The sequence below is a fragment of the Catharus ustulatus genome, chromosome 2 (genome assembly GCF_009819885.2).
Source record: "Catharus ustulatus isolate bCatUst1 chromosome 2, bCatUst1.pri.v2, whole genome shotgun sequence".
Classification (NCBI taxonomy): Eukaryota; Metazoa; Chordata; class Aves; order Passeriformes; family Turdidae; genus Catharus; species Catharus ustulatus.
The window spans coordinates 99,043,357-99,066,253 of record NC_046222.1 but is presented as its reverse complement, the minus strand read 5'-3'; positions in this window follow the sequence as shown (position 1 = coordinate 99,066,253).

Here is a 22,897-nt window from a genome sequence, read left to right as displayed (position 1 = left end):
TCCTGATGCTTCATGATGGTAGAGGGACACCGTGAAGGCTGCTGATTTTGTACCTTAGTGTGTGTAGGATGTTCCCAGTGTGAATTGATGTGAATAAACACCACTTTAAAAAAACCAAACCAAAACAAAACAAAGCCAATACACCAGCAGTTAAATGAATATTGCTAATCTGTTGATGAATGCTCAAAAAGTTGTTCTAGAACAATCTGCAACATTTTTTTAAGTTTTATTTGCAGTAGGAACAGGTTGAAGGGGGCATCACTGCTTTACATGGAATGTGAATAGTCATGGAATAAGATCATCAGTAAACAAGTTTGAACTGATTCACTTGTACACTTATCTGTTAAAATAAAATTTGGGACATCAGAGTTTTTCTGTACCTACTTAGATATATTCAAAGTCTTTCATCTTGGAGGGTCTTGGATTTTGAGTAAGTTAGATCAGCATCTTCATGTTGCCTCTCAATCATGCTCAAAATGTACCTTTTAAAAGTACAAGGTATCATGAAAAGTAGTCAGACTGGGGGTGTTTTCAGTGAATGGAACAATCGTTTAAACCTCAAGTTGATTTGTGATCTCGTGTCTATGAATTAGCATGCAAAGCCACAAAAACCATGTAGAGGCAATGGAGGAAGCCAGCATTAGGAAAGAGCAGCAGCCAGAGAGGGAGAGAGCTGGCTGCAGGAGGAGGGGAACACAAAAAAAGAATAGAAAGCAGCTTCCAAAAGGGAGGGAAATGGGAAAGAGGAGGGCAGCAGCAACAGTGTGGAAGGGTGAAGGTGAAGAGGGAAGAACAGCTGCTTTTCCCTCTCACATACTGACTGAGTTTTTCTCTGAAATACCCATTTTTTGAGCATATTGATTCGGTGACCCTCTTTAGCTGTTTGAACTCTCTATTGGAAAGAATCAAATTCAATCCAAGTCTGTTTCTGGGATCTGTGTTATTTTGCATTCCCTTGAGGCCTGAAGGAAACAGTAAAGACAAATGGCGTGATAATCACAGACCACACAGAAATAAAACCAAATGGGGATGAAACAGCCTGGGAGAGGGGTCTGATTTTCAGGGACTGACAATGTGATGGTCAAATTTCCTCACATGTAATTTAATATGTCCTTCTGAGCTCTGCAGTGGTGATGATAAAAATGCACTTCTTTGGGATATGGAATTGATTTGTTTCAATTATTGTTTTCAGCACACCTTTCATAACACCAAAAATGTTTTTCATTCAAAATAACCCCAACACAAAAACAACAACAAAAAACCAAACTACACAAATGTAGAATCTAAAATTGAATAGATGTTTGAAAGACAAAGATAGGGTCAATAACTTTTTTAAAACCTGCAAACATATACAATAACATTAACAAATCTTAGCTCTGTAACTTTTCATAGGCAAGTTCCTTTTCCCATGCATTTTGTAGAAAGTTTGTCTTGGCACCTTTAGGTGACAGCTCCTGAAGATTTGTACTGTTGAAGACTTTTGTCCACCTGAATTCTGAGACCTCAGATCCCACAGCTGTATACTAGTATCAGTCTGTGCTAAACAGTTACTTGAAGGCACCTAGGGTTGGGTACCTCAGTACTGCTGTGAATTGTAACTGATCCAGAGAGGAGGAGTGAACTAAAATACATTAGCACAGCAGAACCATTTAAATGTGAGTGCAGTGTAAATAACAATATGTTTCTTGGAGAGGACACTCAAAAGAAACTAGACTAACTTGGAAAGGGAAATGAATGTTGATTTAATTGGCTATTTAATGATTATCTGTTTTCTTCCTTTTCTTTTTCTTCTTCTTCTTCCCTTTTTTAATCCAAACAGAAAGGTTAATCTAACTATACATTTAAGGCTTTTAAAGGCTCCATTACAAGACTTATTATGCTAAAAGAAACATACCTGGCATGCTGCAGTTTTCTAAATGTATCAGCGATGCATGTAATGATTCACTTAAACCATCATGGTCAGAATTCTTTTACATTATTTCTATGTAAATTGGATGCTTCATGATTACTATAATATGTGTGAAATTCCACTTATTATTTCTTTTAACATGGAAACTTTTATCACTTAACTTCAACTCACTGGACAGAATATTTGAACCATTTGCAGTCATTAGAGCATTTTTGTTTGGTCAAAACCCTTGTGGGATTATACTTTGGAAAAATAGCATGAATTACATTCAATGCAACAGAATGGCAATTTTAAATATATAAGGGGCATCAGGAGTGCTCATCATTATACTTAGAATTCAACATTATATTTTATCTGTTATGGACTTGTTTTTACATTTTCTTCTTTTATCTTCAAGACACTTATTTCAGCATGTAGCATTAAAAAAAAAAAAAAAAAAAGCCATAATCCATATAGAAAATGCAATGTACACCTACCTCTTCATGATCTGGAGGACCAATTTAAAATAGAGCCTTGGGTCAGAAGGCTTTTATTTTCACCTTAGTAGTTGGAAGATATTTTCCCAGATCCTATGAAATGCTGAATGAACAAGTGCAGCAGGAAGTCTCCTCTAGCAAAACTGATGATGATGATGTTCTTCTCTACTAGTCCTGAGATTTGGCACTGGGAGTCTCAAAACTTTCTGAAGTTCCCAGAAATCCCAATCCAGATCAGGATGAAGGAGGCAGAAAAGAAAAGAAAGATCTCAGAGCAGCCATCAGCCTCATAATCCAGGCAATTAAGAATTGTAGGAAACTCTGTTTTGAATATCTACTTTGCAGTCTCCCGAAGACAACTCAGCCTACTCTGTTGGTGAAACACTGATTTTAAAGAAATTAGGATTTTAGTTAAAAGTTAAAAGAAACTGGGCTTGAGATAGTTACCTGAAACTTAAATAATTGATTGCCTTCCATTTATGTTTGCTTAGCTGTGCTTGCAATGGGAAAGGATGAAACGAGTAGTTAGGTCCAAAGAACACGAACAATTGCAACCAGAAACTCGTTCTTTGCAAAACTGGAGTAGCCCCAAAAGCCATTTGTATTGTCATTAATAGAAAAAGCCAGGGCAAGGAAGACTCGCCTTACTTCCTCCTTCTAAGACCCCTCCCCACAAAAACAACCCCAGACTTAATTCAAGAAGCCAACCACGCACGCTAAATAGCTATTCAAGCTAATTTCCATAGGAAGCAGGGGATGGGAGGGGCCGGTATTATGAATATGTATTTGTTTGAATCTTTTGTCAATAAATAGACTCTGTGACCACCTGTAATTTTGCAGTGTGTATTAGGGGGCTACCCCACGGTGCTGCCCAGCGCTGAATAAACATACCCTTTCTAACTTTAAATTGTTGGAGAGTCTTTTGTCCGTCACAGTTGAGTATCGGTATTAGACCAATACTCATATTTTAGTAAATCATTGGCTGTTGGCTGCTCTGGATGGATCTCTCTGGCAACAACTGTACTGTAGGGACTTGAAGTTCAGATGTCTTGAGGTTGTTCCAACAGCCTACCTTGGGAAATATTATTTATCAACTTTAAATAAGCCTCAAGAGTTTTGGCACTAGAAAGAGGCAGAAATCTAGAATAGCCAAGAGACTTTGCAGGAGGTGGTGTAGATACATATCTTCCATAGTCTGGAGTAGTAGGACATTTGTCTCTTCTGGGGACCTTTCCTTAATACTCTTTCTCCTTCTGTCTTCCAAAACGAGTACATTGACTCATCATTTTAAAAGAACTAGCATCTTCTACCTCTGTTTCTTCTGGCTTTAATCCTTCTCAATTTGTTTATATTTTAACCACACTTGATAACATTTTTGCAGAAAAGAGTTAACCAAAATTAGTAGATTTTAATAAGACTCAGGGGTTTGGGTTTTTGTTTTATCATGTGAAGATGCTGGTTTTGAGACAAACTGATAGAACAGGTATGATCTCAGTGCTTTAGCTTTTATTTCATTAAACTCTGCTTCTCATCTCTCAGTGAAGCTCTCTGGGTTTTAATTGGAGTGAAAATGCCTCCATTTAAAAATATCCATCCTGACTCTAAGGATAAGTGCTCCAAGCCTTCCACCACTAATCTTACACCACTCACTTCCAGAAATTACATAACTTGATACCACATAGTTCTGTGACTTTAATTTCAGCATCTAAACACAGAAGACACTTTATAAACTTTATTTATTTTACAGGAAAGTTGAAGAATCATACCCTGGGCCATCGCATGAGCGTGCTGGTTTGCTGATTTGATGTTTGAACTTCTGTGGCTTTAAGCAAAAAAAAAAAAAAAATTGCCTCAGTTTCCTTTAAAGCAAAGGTATTATACAAAGTGATAAAAGCTTTCTCTTTTATTGCTATGACAGGTATCTGGCAATAATTTTCATTCAATTGTTTAGACAATTCTTTTCTTCACAACAACACCGATACAGACAATGAAAAATAAGTTTAATATAAAAAACATAGTTATTTTTCTTTATTTTAAATAAAAGCGTCATATTTTTATTTGAATTTTTATTTGTAATATGTTTTTTAGCCAATGTTATAAAGTGGCTTGAAGGACATACATTGAATTTTTCTAGGCTTTTTTTAATGTTTTGTGTATTTCAATTTAATACATAAATAACTGTAATATGTAAACAAATATCTATAACTACATATTGTTTTCATACTTCAATTTTTAAAATTATGTATTTAAACTTTATGTTGCTTGTATAATCCAGGACAGATTAGCTCAAATTATTTTTAAGACTGCTTCCTCCACTCCTGCACCTTACCTGCTCTAAATGCCTATGGCATTATTTTAGATGTGTGCACATGGATTTTAAAATGAACCTATTCTTCTAAATATTTGCTTCCTCTATTCATTATGTTTGTATCTCACTCATTAGAATGCTTAATTTAAATTATTCTTTTGAAACTAAGCAATCGGGGAAATATATTGTAATATATCTCTCCCTAATGCAACCATAAGCTATTTAAGGTATAGCTAAAAATGGTTAAGACTTAAAGTTTCATCATAAGTCATATTAGAATTAATGACTCTGCTCACAGACATTGGTTTGGAAGACAGAGACTGAGCAGTGCCATTACAGAGAATAAGCCACTGGCAAGTCAGGCAATTCACTGAGCACAGAATGATTAGCCACAAGGAGCACTTACAATGTGCACTGGTAATTTAGGTAATTGTATTGCAGGGTTTGTAGACCCATGAATTACAGAGATCTTTTTAAAAATATATATTGTGCAATTTGAACAGACCCTGAAACAGACACCAAGAAGAAACAGCTATCAAGTCATTCAGATAAGATAAAGCATCACTGATGTATAGTATTTTAGTATTTGGGAAAACATATAGAAGCCAGCATACAGTAAAACAATAGTACATATTTTTATCATAACAAGTTCTTCACTAGAATGCTAGCTATTTAAAACTCACAAAACCCACAAATTTCCTGCAGAAAATTAAAAGCAAACAAAAAAAGGCAAGGGGGTGGGGGGGGAACCTTTAGAAGGAGGTGATTTCACTGGAAATACAATGTTAGGTTGATTTCTATATAATTTCTAAATGCATGATATAGTCATACCTAATCTAGCAAAATAAAATCCTTATATTTACTCCTTTTTTTTTTTTTTGGCTCTGTATATTTTCAAAGACCTCCTATAGTTAACATTATAATATAGTTAGTTGCTACAAATAATCTGCGCTGATTATAGGAAAACTGTCAGTGTCTGTTCAAGGTCTGAAAAGGCTGCAGCAAATAGCTTTTCTCTTTGCCATGGAGACTGGGGTCTGTTTTTACGGTTACTCTGGTAACCAAAGCCTTTCTGGTGCTAGTCCTTTTCAGTTACCTTAGCTATTAAACCCTCTGGTTGAGACAAAAGGAAGGCAGTATGCAGATACTTCCCCATAAAGCAAATCTCAGGGTTAAAATTGAGCAAAACCTGTAATAAAAGAAATAAAAGCAGCTTCTAATCAGCTGGTTACATAGTAGCTGTGAGGTGTTTGCGTGCTCGCCTACATGTGGGAAGCTGAGGCTTGGTGTGTTTGAATATTAATCTGATTACTAAAGGATGAGAAAATGGATTAGGCATCTTCAGTGCTGCTTCAAGGAACAGTCTCTCAAACCTATGACCTTCATAGTGCAAAAGGCATCAGTTTCTCAAAGTTATCATCTGGGGAGAGTTTCATTATTTTAAGGTGAGGATTTCGACATTGCTTGGAGTGATATATATTAAGATAATTGTGAGTAGGGATTACAGAATGCTGCCCCAAAGTCATGGGTTTGTTGTGTGATGTTAATGACCCTTCACAGTGCCTGGGATCCTTTAGGCAAAAAAAGTCAAAAAGTGGATTCTAACCTGAAAGCTTATTAACATCACAATAATAAAATAGCCAATTCAGTGATCAGTGTCACGGAGGTGAGTACAGAAGACTGGCAACAGAAACATCATAAAGAGAGAAGGCTGAGTAGTAAAATATTTAACTGCCAAGGTGGTAGTAAGTGTCACTTTTGCTTGGAATCAGTAAGTGTAGGCAGACTCCCAAATTATCTTGTTTTTCAAAACAGTAATGTTTTCACCTTAGGTAAGGGCTTATTATGGCAAGCTTTTATCATCCCTACACATTTTGGTTTGAGCTTCCTACTCAAAATGAAGAGGATGAAACAGCTTACTAAATAGGCAACAAATAATATGCTTTACAACGAACAATCCATTCTTGCTTTAACATGGTCCAACTAAGTAACTCTAAACACTGCAATACCCATGTTGATAAACCATTTTTGAGCTGCAAAGTATTCAATTATTTTTCGTTTGAGCTATTAAATATGTCACACAAATTCCTCATTGCTGTTTTCACCCACATAGATTACCATGTTTAAAACAAAGAATAACTTTGTCCTATCAGAAGACAGTTCAAATTAAAACACTATGATATAGCAACTAAATTAAGATGGATTAGTATTTGTTAACAGAGAGGAAAACACCTGCAGTATTAAAAAAGCTAAAGTATCTGTTCATCCATAAATTAAGTCAAGCATCAGAATACTGGACTGATCTCAGTTGAATCAGATTTGTGCATTTCAATAGAGAACACTCATTTAAATGAGCCACTGTTTGATGTGAGCATCACTACTCAAAAGGGCAAGTACCGATCCCTGATACCAGGTGTGTAAATAATAACCAGGTGTTCCCATGCTAAGAAATAAAATATATTAAATATTCTCCTTGTTCCACTGTCTGGAGAAGACAGATGTTTTAAGGAGAAGGGGACGAACATATGTCTATGGAATGGCTGGAATCAGAAGAAAGGTAACTCTGGATTCACTGTAGTAACTGAAAAAGGAATTTATGTACATTTGCACTAAAAATGGCTCCTGTTGTTTAACCTGGTTTTGCTTATGTTTCCAGAATTACTGGGTTCAATGCAAAACTTTGGGCCAAATCTGTGCCCAGCTTTTCCACCAGGTTAGATAAGTTTTTGGTTTTGAAGAAGTGGAGATTATTCACAATAAAATATTGATCTTGCATATTCATATGCATGAAAAAATCCAGACATATACATTTGGTAAATGGAAGATTGGTAAACCAGTGGTAAACCGTTTGGTAAATGGTTGTGACAGTCATATACAATCACTAAGCTAAACACAGCAAGCTCTTGACACAAGAAGATTTTAACCCCATGCTTGTCTCTTGTATTTTTTACTAATTCCTCATGTTATTTTATTTTCCAGAAAATCTTCTAACTGCAAATGGCACCAGGTGGGATGTATGGAATATAACCCATCAGGTCCCCCATAGCAGGTTGATCCAGAAAATCAGACTTCTTTTTACCTGAGGTAGCAGATAAAATGCAGGTCACTCTGACCTGTTAGCATTTGGTTTCCCATTCCTACACTCAGGAATTTTATCCCTATAACTCCCCTGGTTTCCCTATAGCTGCCCATCAAATCAATTACCCAGTGCTATGCTGCAGGCAGCCGCATTTTGGTGGTAATCCTGTCTGGCTAAATAGTTGAGAATTTCCTTGCAGAGCACTGCATGAAGTGCATCTGCCAGGTGTGTCATACTCCTACCATGCAGGGCCAGGCACAGAGACCTGCAACTATTGCTTTTACCCTTTCTGTGGAAGGGGTCAGAGATCCTTACTGCAAACTGGTCAGCCTGGAGAAGAGACTGGAGACATCATAGCAGCCTTCCTGTATCTGCAGGGAACCTACAAGGAATCCAGAGATGGACTCCTTGTCAGGAACTGTAGTGATACATTCAGTTCTTCTAGAACAAGAAGTAATGGATGCAAACTGAAAGAGGGCAGGTATTGAGAAGAAATTATTTACTCTGAGGGTGATGAGACACTGGAACCTGTTGTCCAGAGAAGCTGCAGATGCCCTATCACTGGAAATGTTCAAGGCCAGGTTGGATGGGGCATTGAGCAACCTGGTCTCATGAGAGGTGTTCCTGCTCATGGCAGGGTGGTTGGAACTAGAGGATCTGTAAGATGCCTTCCAACCCAAACCAATCTATGGTTCTGTGTTTCTGTATACAGTGCATATGATGATAAGCAATCTTCAGTCCTTCATGGTATTTTGCCTGCAGGGAAAAAAAGTCATTATTCCCATTTGACAGCCAAGGAAGCTGAGATTGAGGCTGAGTGACAGCTATGACTGGAATTTAAACATGAGCCTTGGAATCCTAAACCCGGTGTTGAACTGAAAACTTCAGAGCAAACAACTTAGATAAAACCCTAAGCTATTTTTGAGTCACATTCATCTGAGGTAAAAGCATTTCTGAACTGGAGAAAAGCAGTTCAGATTGAACTGAAAGCCCACATATGTGTCCTAGGTTGGACATCACATATCTCAGATGGTGTGCCAAAACAGAAACCACAAGATATAATCACCTACCCAAGGAAGGGTAAAAGATACACAGGTAAATGAGAAGGATTTATCAATTTTGTACAGATGTATTAACACAGAGAATGTTTGGAGTGGCACATTCATCTCTAGGGAATAAGCAAAAGCCTCAAAAACCTGTATGTCAGGGCATACTTGGAATGCTCACCCCAGGATAAGATGCTTTATCTTACTGATTTTATATCTTTGAAATTTGCTTTTGTTCAAACAAAAACAGAGATCTGTGTTTCCCAGACCTTTCACACTAGCTCAGGACTGTGCACAAGTGTCCTCAAGGATGATCTGTGGCAAAGCTTCTAAGAACCTTCTATCCCTGCTACTCTTTTGTAGGATTAAAAGCCAAGGGGCATCAGTACTTGACCTGTGACTTCTGGGAGTGCATGGATTTGTGGGAAGAGATTCAGAGGAAGGTTTAGGCTGTAGGTTTTTAGAGAGGATATCTTCTAAAATGAATGTGTGATGTCTGAGAGGGCAGAGATAAAAAAAAAGAAAAAAAAAAAGAACACTGTTAGTTCTGGAAAAGGATATTAACAATGACTTAGTACAGTGACAAGCTGCTGTATGCGTTCTGTTTCACATGTCTCCCACAACTAAGTAGGTGCTCTGTCCTCATACAGTTGCACAGGATGTTTGGGAAACACCCACACTTTTCAGGTCATTTCTTGACTGCAGCAAAGTTCTCTTTTGTTACATAATGATCGATTATGCAAATATAGTTCAAATTCAAGGAAGACCTGTTGATTAAAACAATGTTTCATCATGAGCTATGTTTAAGTGCAGACAACTTTTACAAAACATCTTGAAGTAGAATCAGAAATGAAGCAACATTCTGAAGTATAATTTAACTATTATCAAATCAGAGCCTTGAAAATATTTTCCTGAGAAGTCTTATACTATTTTGAAAGTCTTGAAACATAACTTGTGAACCTGCTGTTATGTGAGTCTGGACAAGTAATTTGACTTCTGCAATCTACAGTTTCCTCCTCTGCAGGAAAGCTATTTAGGACCTAACTGTACCAAATCCAATATATAGAACAAACCAAATCTGGAATTTTAGGAATGGCAGATTTTTTTGTAGATGGCTTATTCAAGTGACCAGTAACCTTACCAATACAGGTAGTGCTCAGAGCCATTATTTAAAAGTTAGCAAACAGCCCTCAGCAGCAAAGATTGGATTAGATGATACGTTGCACAGGCTGGCAATCTTATGACCTTTCAGTTGCTAAAGCCTAGACATCTACAACCATTTGGGACAGCCCATTTTGTCTGACACATTCCTGTGGTGCTGCCCAGTACAACTGCAGGACTATGGAACACCAGCACTGCTCTGGAGTGATGGCTGAGTGGCAGCCTGGGCACCCTCACCTATCTCAGAGTAGTTGCTTGCTTAGTCAAGTAAGGCAACTAAGTTTGCCTGTTCAGGCAATTAAATCTCACCTGCAAGTGGTCAGCAAGAATAATCCCTGTGGCTTTTGCAGACATATGATCTCATGTAGCACACAGCTTTTTTTTTTCTGCAAGAGCATACTAGAGTCCAGAGAACAACCTTGAGCACACCTTTAAAGCATTCCTTCAGCAAAGAAAAAGGATGCATTTACTTTTGGAATAAAATTTATAAAGTTTTTCTGGTTCAAAGGGTACTATTCAAAGGGTACAAATAAGCATCTGACTTTTGCTTTCTGTCTGTCAAAACCAGAATAAATCAAAGCAACCTCCAACCAAATTTCTTTTAAACATTTAATGCCACCCTTGTAGCAGATTATGTGTAGCTATAGAGGAGCTGAACAGTTAATAAATATGTTACTGGTGAGAATCAACACATTAAAAGAGTAAAGTAGGTTTCAGTTGAGTGTGGACTGAAGTATCATTTAGGTAATTTTTGTTTCACACTTCCCAGATTTCTTTTTATTTTTACTTGCTAATTTTTACAGATCTTTTTTTCTCTAAGCCATTAACCATTCAGATAATCAGGCATTTGCTAAATCCGCTTCTTAAATTGTTCATATTTCCCTGCACATTTTTTAATTCACCACCTCCCATCATCCTGCCCATAGATCCAGCCTGGCAGGCAGCTTCATGAGCATCATAATTCTTTTTTCTTTCGTACAGCCCCTGAATGATACAGCTCTATGACCATATGAACTTCTCAACTTTTCATCACAACAATAGTTTTTTGCCTTCTACTTGCACATCATATTTCAAAAAATGTCATTTAAGTGTGAGAGAGGTTTACAAACCTGATTGAATGCTTACTACTTCTACAGTCCTTCTCAAGGTTTTATAGGTGGTCATGCTTTTATCAGCATTGTGTTGACCTTGCCTGCTGTACATATTCTATCCAAGCTTGCTTTAAACAGCTGAGGTGAGAAACTTTCTGGAAAGTCTGGTGTTTCACTGAGAAACAGAAGACCATGATCACTTAGCTGAAGATAGAGAGGTCTGTTTGCAGATTGCAGGTGGCAGAAGCACCTCCCCGTGGAGGAATGTGGACAATAGCACATCTCAGCTGGAAAGCCAGCACACACAGGGCAGTGCATCCCTCACACCACACTCGACACCTCTCTCCCCAAAATTATCATCAAGCTAACATAACCTGTCTAAGGAACTGAGTAGAAGCTGATACCACAGGCAAAACTCTGCTCTTCTGATGTGCAAAATCTATGACCTGTGAACATGTGCATTAGGGCAAATGAACCTGAGTCATAAAATATATTTCAATGATATTATATCTCTGTTTCAGATTCTTCTTCTTATACCATTGAAATTTTCTTCAATGCTTTCTGCCAAAAGCAGTACTATTTCATATACCCGCTTTGAGGGCTGTGAACACATGTAGATAAAGTTGTGGTAGGGGACAATACTAATTTTTTCATAAATTTCTGTTTACTCTGTTTTTCTTGAAGGAATAGCTATTTAATATTTAAGTATATTGGAAATCTTTTACCAGTATACAGTAACACTGTCTTCAAGATTATTATTTTCCATTTGTAAATCAGGACATTTTGTCAACATGTACTCTTGGGCCAAGACAATGTGATGTCTTTGTTGGAGCCACACATAAATTATTACTTTGGCTATTGTAAATCTTTATTTAACAACTTATTCAAATGCAGCATGTATCCTCAAGCTTCATACATGTTCCAAATGTTGTAGAGCCAAAATCCATGTAAGGGATTGATAAAGCTTTGATTTTTTTAGCTACCTACACTTGTGCCTAGTTTTACCACAGGAATTACGTGTGACCTTACAGAACTCGAATTTAAGCCCTCTGGGCCTCAGAACAAAGTTGCTTGACCATAACTTTTTAAAGCACAAATAACTAATTTTGTGCAAGTCTGGAGTCAATACTGCTAACATTATTCCTGCCAAGCACCAGCCCATCCCACAAGATATATTGGCAAAACTGCCTTTGATCTACAGATACAGTGAAGTACAAATAAGTGTAGCAGTTTGCATTTTTGTGGATAAATGGCTTCTCAGTTTAATTGTTATTTTGGGCTCTGATTTTGGTTGATTGCTACTTCTATGTGCAACCAGCTCAGCCTTTTGAAAGATGAGTGGATATAAAGTTTTTGACTCATGTTTACATTTTCTATATTTCCAGTGACTGGATATTTTGAGACTGTTTCATTAGCATTTTTTTCCAGCTAATATTTCATTTAAGTCTATATATAACCTATAACCGGTGGGCTTTTGTATCAGTAAAAATACTAGAAGTCATCTGAAAGCTTTTGTGCTAGGTGTCTAAAAACAGATGACTTTAGACATCTCTTCCTTCAGTATCATATGCTAAACACAGTGTTCCTGTAGTCACATGACTGTTCATAAACACAAATTTGGTTTATGCAGATTTGACTTACTACATTTTAAGCATCATTCTGTATTTTTTCTGTTTATTTTATTTTAAAACATCTAAACGCTATCAGGAAATATATTGCAGTGAAGGAAAAAAAAAGAATTTTAAATTTGAGGAAGTTAATCTGTACACTTAAATGGAAGAAGCAATAAAAATACATAAGGCATTTTATTCCAGGAATGATAATAAATGTCTTTTTTCCATATCATACAATCTATTACCTCAGTGTAATGACTTTAGCAATCAAAAGTGTCTAAGGTAATTGTTCTGTAATCCATTTTTTATCAGTTTAACTCTTTGAATCTTAACCAATTAGCTATTCGTTGGGAGGGGTGTTAAATTTTAATTGTTTGCTCTTTATAGACTATTCCTAAAAGTTGCTTATTCCTATAAGAAAAAATATATGGCCCCTTTTATGTCAAGGTTAATAGAAAATACTGTTAGCTTTTTATTCCAGAATTAACAGAACAATACATATATATCTCAACACAAAATAAAATTATTATATAAACGTAACAGTGGAAACATGTCTGCACTTACATTGGTTAGAAGGCTTGTACATCATGCCCCTGTCTTCTAATACAGAATTTCAACAGGTACATAAAGCCCTGACTATCTCACTCACCGTGTGTCATCTCGCTGCTACTCCTTTTGCCAAATGTGACTTATCACTGGTCATTTCTAGGAGCTCTCTTTTTCTGTAACTTAGTCACTTTTAAGTGACACATCTCTGGAAACAGAAAACTTGATACTTTCTTAAAATATCTCGACTTATCATGACTTTGCAAAATGTCTTCTTTAGAATGAACCTCTGTCAGTCCCCATCAGTACTGTAAAGTCAATCCAAACAGTCTTATAGGGTGGGTGTGCTGAATGTTCTGTGTGTCTTTGACTTGAGCATCTTTCAGCAGGATGGATCTTCTGCACCAGGCTTTCAGACAGAAGCCTGGGCTGTTTATCCCATAATACATGACCTATGTCTCAAGTTATTTTGTTGCTTTGTTGATTTTCCAGACATGTAAAATACTCTGCATCCTCTGCACAGTTGAACCTCAGCAGATCTGCTGCTTTGAGCAAAAGAAGGAAAAAACATGTTAAAAAACCCCTAGCCATTGGAGAAATTATTTGAGTGTACCTATTTGTTTTTATTTAGGTGACCTATATGATGTTGCACGTTGTCCTTTCTAAGAGGACAAAAAGCTTTGGAAATGTCAGTGCCTTTTATAGCTCTATAGGGTTATGTCTGTTGTGTGTATACTCGCACACACACTCTCACATACATAGAAGAGAGGAAGTCATTTCATTTTACCCAAATCAGCTACTTAAGTAAATTGAGATATATAGAATTTACCAATGAAATGAGTGATTTGATGTGAATAAAAGAGGTGGTGTGTTGTAAATCAGTACTGACAGCCAAATGGGAAAAATTGACAGAGCACTGTAATCACTCCCAACATCCACTGAAGTTATTGATCCAAAACCTCTATAATCCCCTTCACATAACACAAGCAATTTCATATAATACCTGTAATAACAGTGCATTCAAACTCAAGTAGCCATCAGAAGCTTTGTATCTAATGGCAAAGCAGGCCTCTGCTGAGTAAGTGTAACAACTAGAGCACAAAAACGCCGATGACTCTTGCCTTTCATAGGTAGCGGCCTGCGATAAGAGCTAGTTCAGAAGATAAACAGTTCCCAACGCCAAGGAAAATGAGCTATTAATTGCCCTCTTGCTAAAGACATCATAAAGGTCCTAAAGCCCTGGGTGCAAAACAGGGAGAAGGTAAGCAGGATTTGGGGACTGATAACGCCCCGGGTGCCATGCACGCAGCAGCGATCTGATGTTAATTACAAGAGGGGAAGGAGGCCTGAGAGGTATTTAGCTGCTGGGTCATTACATCCTTCCCAGGTGTTTTTCCCATGAAATGTTCCACCAGTTTTACAAGCTCCTTCTCTGGCTGATGGATTATTCCAGTGCCTTATCAAAGCTTTGCCAGCTCCTCATTAATATATAGAGCGCGCGGCGCGGTTCTATATATCATTGTCTTCTTCTCGGGGAGGGCTAATCAGTCAGGCATTATCAGCCCGTCAGCAGAAGGCAGGCAATCAGGCCTGACAGCGGAGAATCATGGGAGAGCAGGCAAGGTTAAATGAGGCTGACAGTTGTGATAATGATGATTATACTATAAATTAAGATATGATGATAAAGGAGAATAAAAGACACAATCTGAAGCAATATTTGGTTTAACATGTCTCTCTTTTTCGGTACTGTTAAATGGCCATAACATTTATCACGCCGAACAAGAATGGACATTTAACTACCATGATAAAATAGGACAGCATCAGATTGAAAACCCAACAAGTTGTGATTATTGTGTCAGGCACTTTTCCACTGGTTGAAAAAACTGGAGATAGAGCATATGTTATAATCATTCATGCATTATTCTGCAGAATGAAAAGAAAATAGATCTATTTTAGAAATGTCTTCCAGACTTCTAGATAAAAAAAAATCCAAAAGGAAAAAATTAATATATTCCCCTGCTTCCAAGATCGTTTTTATCAATGAAACTATATGAACATAAGTGATAGTTCTTCCCTGCCACCTCCTCCTAATGAATGCATGTATTTATTAGTAGCTGGTTTGGAGGATTTGCAATTGTTCCACTGTTAGTCTCTTATTAAGCAGAACACTGTAAATGAAATGACAACATCAACATGTCATTTTCAAAGATCACTCTCTTGTCAGGTGGTAAAATTAAGTAGGTTCACACAGGTGAAATCAAACAAGAGCTGGCATGGTTTCACTGTAGGAACATACGCAATGCTGTGGATGTCATGCAACTATTTTGTTGTTTGCTTGGACAGATGGGCTACATATGTATCATCTGTTTATGATGTTTGTGTTTAGGGTGCTTAACAATCCTTAATAAATATCCTCAGACTATGAAAATGAGCATGATGCTCATTAGCAGTTTCTGCAGTGTCCCAGGCCCTGTGCACCCACATGGGCAGCCAGACCAGGCTGAGTGGAGAACTCTCTGTCCCTGGATGTGCTTACCATGTACTGAAGAGAAGGAAAAGTTTGGGAGTGGAAGTGCAAGACCTCCTTATTGGAAAACAACATATTGTAGAACAACTTGAAAAGAAACACTATGCTTCCTGCAGATATGCTAAAGAAATTATTATCTATGTACATAAAGATGTTTGTAGAAAGCAAATGTTTATGGTTTGCACAAATACATAATTTTTGTGTCCATAGAACTGGCCATGATCCTATTGCCAAGGCAAAGCCTCAGACCAAGCCAATAGACTAAAGCTATAATCTTAATAACTGTTCTGTACACGAATACCTTAATATATTTTTGTATAATGCACTCACATGCCATGCATCTCTATCCATGATACTCTTGCAAATATGAGCAAGGAGATAATTTGATAAATCACTGTATTATTTGTTACCACTTGATCTGTGCCAATGGTGCTTTTTTGCTAGATATGAAGGAGGAATAAACTTCAATTAGTAAATGCTGTATTAAAGTGATAATGCAGGAGGGAGAAATTAATATTTTAAAAGTTCTCACCTTTATTTTCTCCATCTCTTTATTATTACCTAAAATTGAGAAGTATTCACAGCATAAAAGCTAACTATTAATTGCACAAATCCGAGACAAAATAATTTCCTTTATAAATTAAACAAAGTTAGTCCACAACAAGCCTTCCATGAAACATGACTTCTCTGGAATCTGCTCAGACACATATGATGGCAGTCACTTAAGTGTCTTAGACAAACAGAAATCTTTGCTGTGATTATAGTGATTACCTTTTCTGCAGTGACTGACTCAATGGAAATAAAACTAGAGCTATTTTATAGCAGGTAAAAAAAAAAAAAAAAGCGAAAAAATCAAAAACAAACCCCACAGAACCAAAGAAAAACCACCTTGTAACAACTGCTGCAGTATTGTTTTTCACTGGAAATGGCCTATTGTCTAATGCACTTTAGAATAGTATTTTTATTATTTGATCAATTTGATTTACCAGAGCCGTGAAAATTGCACACATTCCTCTCGTACAGATGTAAAGCGAGGAACACAGATGAGTTTATAAACCTGACAGCCTGTAATGGAAATGCTTATGCAACCAGCACTCTCTGGCTGTGCAGTCTGTGCTTCAGAAAAACCCAAAGATATTCATTACTAGAGGACAGGAGCGTGGAAAAATACAATGAAAGAGCTGTGATCAAATAGAATATCCTAATGCATCGTCCTAGGCTTTATTTGAGTTTCTTTTCTGTAATGATACACAGCACTTCGCCTTGTTTCAATTTGAAACCTGCTATTGCATCTGAATAAAATCACTAGTGTTTTTCACGAAGATAAGGATTTTGTTTTGCTATTTATCCTCTCTAAGATCAGGATTTTATTAAAGGAGCAATGCTGCTTCAGAGACTGTCTCCCTAGCTTGTTCCATCAATTCAAATGCCCACTGAAGATATATTTTCAGGACTTCAGGCCAATAAACCAGGATATTTTAGTGTGATAATATATTTCTTCTAAGAGGCAGGGAGGGGATAAGTCTGGTGCAATCAAGAAAGAGGGAGAACACCAGTGCAAAGATTATGACTACATATTTTAGGGAAATCCACTGCTGGAGTCAAAACACTCTGCGCATGATCAGATTGAACTGGGATTCTTAGAAAATGGTGATAAAATATAACATTCCCCTCTGCCCTTCCCACCCAGCTGTAGCTACTCTCTAAATAAGCCAAAGTTATTAGGTGGGCTGTTTGAGGAAATGTCTGGTAAAGAAAAAAAAGCAAAAAAGCGAAAAAACCCCACCAAAACAAAAAAACCTTACTTGTTTTCCAAGCTTTTATTAATTTACAAGTTGTGGAGGTCATAATATATGTTGGGATAAATATCACTGAGTTTAGATGTTCCATGCAGACAATGACCAAACTGAGATCCAATTCAAGACATATCACATTAAATTTCAAATTTCTTAGTGGGGAATTGTAACTCCACTAAATTCAGTTGGGATTTTGCAGTTCACTGGATTTCTTCTGTGGAGACTTTCATACATGCAGACACACATCCTTGGGGCCTAGATTCTAAAGTTCAAGAACAGGGATCCTTTGTCTTCCTTCCAGCTTCTTTCCTGTCCTCGCCAGCCACCCCCTTTAATGGCCCAGGTGTGTAGAGTGTACCCCACAGCAGATGGACACTGCTAACACCAACCAAGCCTGAAATGCTCATTAGTCCTGTTAGAAAAACACAACTGGAAGTGTGGTTTATCATTTGGAGGTAAGGTTCTAATTTTGGTGCACAGGAGGCTGCAGACAGGAAAATATCTTGTTCCTTATTCCATTTTATTAACTTTGTTTTGTTCGCTTGAGCCCAGTACTGTGTAAGACTTTGAATAATCACAGCTGTACAGGTAGCTCCAGTGGAGTGAATGAGGGGCTTTTTCAAGGGCTCTGCTCCCTGCAGAAATGATTTGTACCTCTGCCTGATTGTCACTAACAGAAAATGAGAAATAGGAACATTCAATGCAAAGTAATGTGTTCTGTACAATTACTGGATTAATAATTTTATTCCATTACTGTGTGGGGAGAGAGGACATCAGGTTGAAGATCTGCAATTCTAGTATATTTCTAAGCGTCCTGTTAAGAGAGTGAGCAAGGGTCAGGAAACTTAATTATGCCATAACTAGATAGAAATTGCCAAGTGATAAAAAGAAACATCCAGCCAGATTCAGCAGGAAATTACAGCTTTAATAATATAGCATAATGCCTACTTCTATACAATTATTGGAGAGACCCTGAATGATTTTAAATAACAGGCTTGGTTTTCCAGTAACGACAGGGGGAAAAAAAATCTGAAAATGACATTCTGCATTTTGCTGTAAATATTTTTCTGAGGTTTTGGGGGGTGTTTTTTTAAAGACTGAATTATTAAAATTCGCATATTTACTCTTAGCAATGTGGACATGCTATTATTCTGAAATGAGAGAAAGGTTATATTTATGGAGGAATTTGAATTTGTGGAAATTAAGCCTGTGGAACCCTTCTTTTAGTGTATTGTGCTTATTTTATTTCTAATTTTGAAATAAAAAAGCAAAGTGCACTGAAATTTATATTAAAAACTCAGGACTGAGTATTTTTGCTTTACAATTCCAGTTTTTTTCCACACTCTGACCATGTTAGTGTCCAATATCTCCCCAGTATTCTTTCAGCAAAATGTTTATGAACAGATTAAAGATTTCCTTGCATGCTGATACCAGATTTCCTTATAATTTTGTAGTCTTTATGAAAGATTAAAAAAAATACTATTTTAGCATAAAGAAAACTCTTCATCCTAATGAGAAGCAGCTCTTTTTTTTCTTTCCCCTCTCAGATGAAATAGGATATTTTAAATATTAAACTCTTATCACCTTTGTAAACACTGCATGTGATATTAAGGCCTTTTGCAATATACGTGTATGTGTTTGTCCATTTATTTCTAATGTAAGAAAGAAAAGTCATTTCTGGTACTACCCAGGAGAGCCCAGCATTTCATTTTGTATTCTGAGGATGCAGATTAATCAACCTGACTCTCTTACCCAGGGCTAGCCATTCTGCCTAGAAATCTGCATATCTGCATATTACTGTTCTTCCCTGAATTTAATTTCCTACAGGAGCTGATATTAATCACCCTGTTTAAACAGAGGGGATTTGGGGTCTATACAAATATGACATTTTTTTATGGAAGTTGTAGAATATTTTCTCCTTTTTCATTATTTAAAGAGACAATAGCATGGTACTTTAAAGCAAACTATAGGAGATTATTTTTGTTTATTTGAGCTCATATATACTTAGTTTAGATTTTAATCATAAAATATGGCATACCAAGAAAGGTGTTCTATATTTTTCCTTCCAGAGTCTGCCTTCCCTGCCAAGAAAATTCCTCCAGATTTCAGTGCATATGATGAAAGGGAGTTGGGTCGTGCATGTCTCAAATACATCCTAGCTGGGAAAGTTTATTTGAACCCTTTGTTTAAAATGTGTACCAGTTTCATTGCTAGAATAGCAAGCACTACACAAGCAGGCAAGCATTTGTGTACTTCTATTTTGCAACTGGTGAACTCAGGAAGAGAAACCTTGTAGATTTGTCAGATCAGCACTGAAGTCCATAAGGCAGATGTGGCTTCTCTTGTGGGTTTCAGTGGCCCCACATCCTCTCCAGGCACCAGGGGAAGCCCTCAAGGAGATGTGACACTGTCACTGAGGGTGGGAGGAGGAATCAGCTTGGGTGTCTCCCCATCCTTGGCCAGGTAAATCTGTATCTATACAAGGCCACCGGTCCTGTCTGCGTGCAGTCACAAAATTTGGTCAAACAGGGAATCCTCGTGGCTGATAACTCTTTGTTGTCTCCAGACGAGAACAAAAGGAATTTCAGGAAGGCAGTGGCAGCAATGCTTTCACCATCCTACCTTAAAGCCCCTCCGTATTTTGTGTTTGAAAGTGGAGAACAATGAACTGTCACTGTGTGACTCCAGCGATGTCAGGCGCATTGTACCAGGCAGGAATTCAGCCCAATCTGTCTGTCCCTCAGCCAGTATTACTTGGCATATTTTATTTTGGCTGCCGAGACTGCAGTTATGGTCCAAGCACAAACAACTCAGAAGAACAACATGCTTGGAAATATGTGCCCGCATACCCCAAGAGCCTGTGCCAGCTGGAAAAACAGAGCACACATCAGTTACTGACTAGATATACTGCCTAGGTTAAAAAATGAAGCTGCTATCCAGATTTTTGTTTAAATTTACACCCTGGCCTATTGTGGCACTCCAGGTTAATTTGGATTGGCACTTCCTTTGCAGAGCTCTCTGGTGCAGCTCTGAAAAAGATGGGACTTCCTTTTTAATTTTTTAGATCTCTTTCATAACCTTCTATCAAAGCAGTGCTTTTCTGTTTCTTCTTAGTGTAACCCAAAACTTCATGAAGAGAAATTCAACATTGCATCCTTCTTGCTTTCTCAGTCAAGAAATGCATACATGCTTTGAGTTGAGGAAAAATTTAAGCACAGAACTGTTGACTGTTCTCCAGTCAACAAAACTATAGAACAGATAAAATAGTGAGTAAATTTTCCCATAAGATGTGATGTGAACCTGTCCCTTTATTTCCAAATTTTTAACCAGATATGGTGTGGTTTCTATTCAAGCTCCTGGTTCTGCAAATTGTGTTACAAATTCCAAAGAGGTTATATTTCCAACATTTTCACTGGGTTTGCTTGGGCAAATAGATTGGGGTGCCACAATGTATAATCAAGGCAGGTATTTGTAAGTCTTTGATAAATAGTCATAGTGATTTTATTTTTCTTTTCTAACTCAAAACTGAATGTGAAGTTGATATAAATACTTTTTTTTTTTCCCTATGTATTTAATATTTCCTCTTCAACTTCTGGAAATTCTTTCCTATTTTAGCAAACTTTTATAGTAAGGTAAAAAATTCCAAGTCATTTTGACTAACACAAGATATTCTGGGGGATTTATTATCAGAGGTCTTGGCATCAGTCTGAAGAGATTACTGGTATTCATATCATTCTTCCTGAACACCTAGGCTACTATATTTCCATTGCCTGTTACAAATCACAAGGGTATTGCCCCAGGCAAATAACAGCTTAGCATGTTTATCTGTCTGTGCTAATAGCATTTTGTTTGAAGTCTTAAAAGTCACAAGTGGCTTAAAAGGGCACTATTACATGACTTCACATTTTATTGCAAAATGACAAGGTCCAGTTTCATTTGTTCTGCTTTGAAGTGTTCTTGTCCCTTGGCTGCCTGACTGCAGTCTTTTCCTATTCAAACTTGGAGCACGATCCCCTTGAACCAAGATACTGTCTTCTCTAGACAACAGAGAGAACTTCACTTGGAAAAATACCATTTTCAAGCTTAGCTGTTTGCCTTCCACTCTTGTAATATTAGCCACTGTTATTTGTTTTCATGCTAGCTTGCCTGTAAAGGAAAAGATTATGTAAAATTACAGTTTTGTAATTAACATACAGTACTTGGCCGCATTCATATGGAAGGTAAAACTGAAAATTATTTAAAAACATTAAAATAGTGTTCTGTATCCTTGCAGAAACACAAAGTGTGCAAAGGTGAGAGTCTGGACTGAATCTATTCTTCCTGATATTTGATAGTCTTTATTTAATTTAAACTAAAAAAGTTTTCATTTAAACTTGTGTACCTGAACTGTTTTGTAGGAAGTGCAAAATGCAAAATAAAGCACAGTTAGCGTGTATAAATATGGGTAGATACTGATTAAGTTTGCAGAACCAGCACCAAATACAAATGTGTATTTTACTTTTTTTCTGTCAAAGGTCTTTTGTGACAGGAATAGAATCACTTGAAAAAGACCCATTCGCATCTAAGGGGAAAATAATTACATATAATAATAATGGAGAACTCTTTCTGATGCAAATCTAAAGTCTTTTCATGGAATTATAGCAACTGAAAATTTGGTTCACACAGCTCCTTACTGACCACCTGTAAGCTACACCTAACTTCTGAGCATGCTCTAAGTACTGCATGCTGATTTGGAATGGAAGTGTGTAAATTTTGTGAACTTCAGCCTAATCACACAGGAGGCACTCTCAGAACATTTAGGAAAAAAATCCTCATGTTCTACTTGTGCGTATTGGAGCAAATTTTATAACACATGTTTTACTTAGTACGAGAGTAAAAAAGGCAGAACTGGCACACTAAATTTAATTTTAAAGTATTTTAATCACAGAATTAATTTTCACGGTGCTTTTAGTAGGAAGAATCCTCTGGTATATCCATGGTGTGAACAAATGCATATATATTCTGTCTACAAAACAAATGCCAACATTTTGTTTCATAGCAAATATTGTCATCTGAAAATATGCCTGACTGAGGTTAACATGCTTACACCATGATTTTGCAATAGCAGGTATGAAATTTTCTGTAAATAAATCCATCAAAAAGTAAAATGGGAAGGAATTGTTCTGAATCAAATTATTATACCTGTAGAGCTTGTAACAAGGAGATAGCTTACTGTTCTTTAAGAAACATGAGGCAGTGAGATAAGAGGCAGTGACAGGAGTATTTTTTTATTTGAGTCTTCTTCTATAACCAGATTCTTATTTATTTTACTGAAATCAGAAAAGTGTTCCGATCTGCAAGAACCA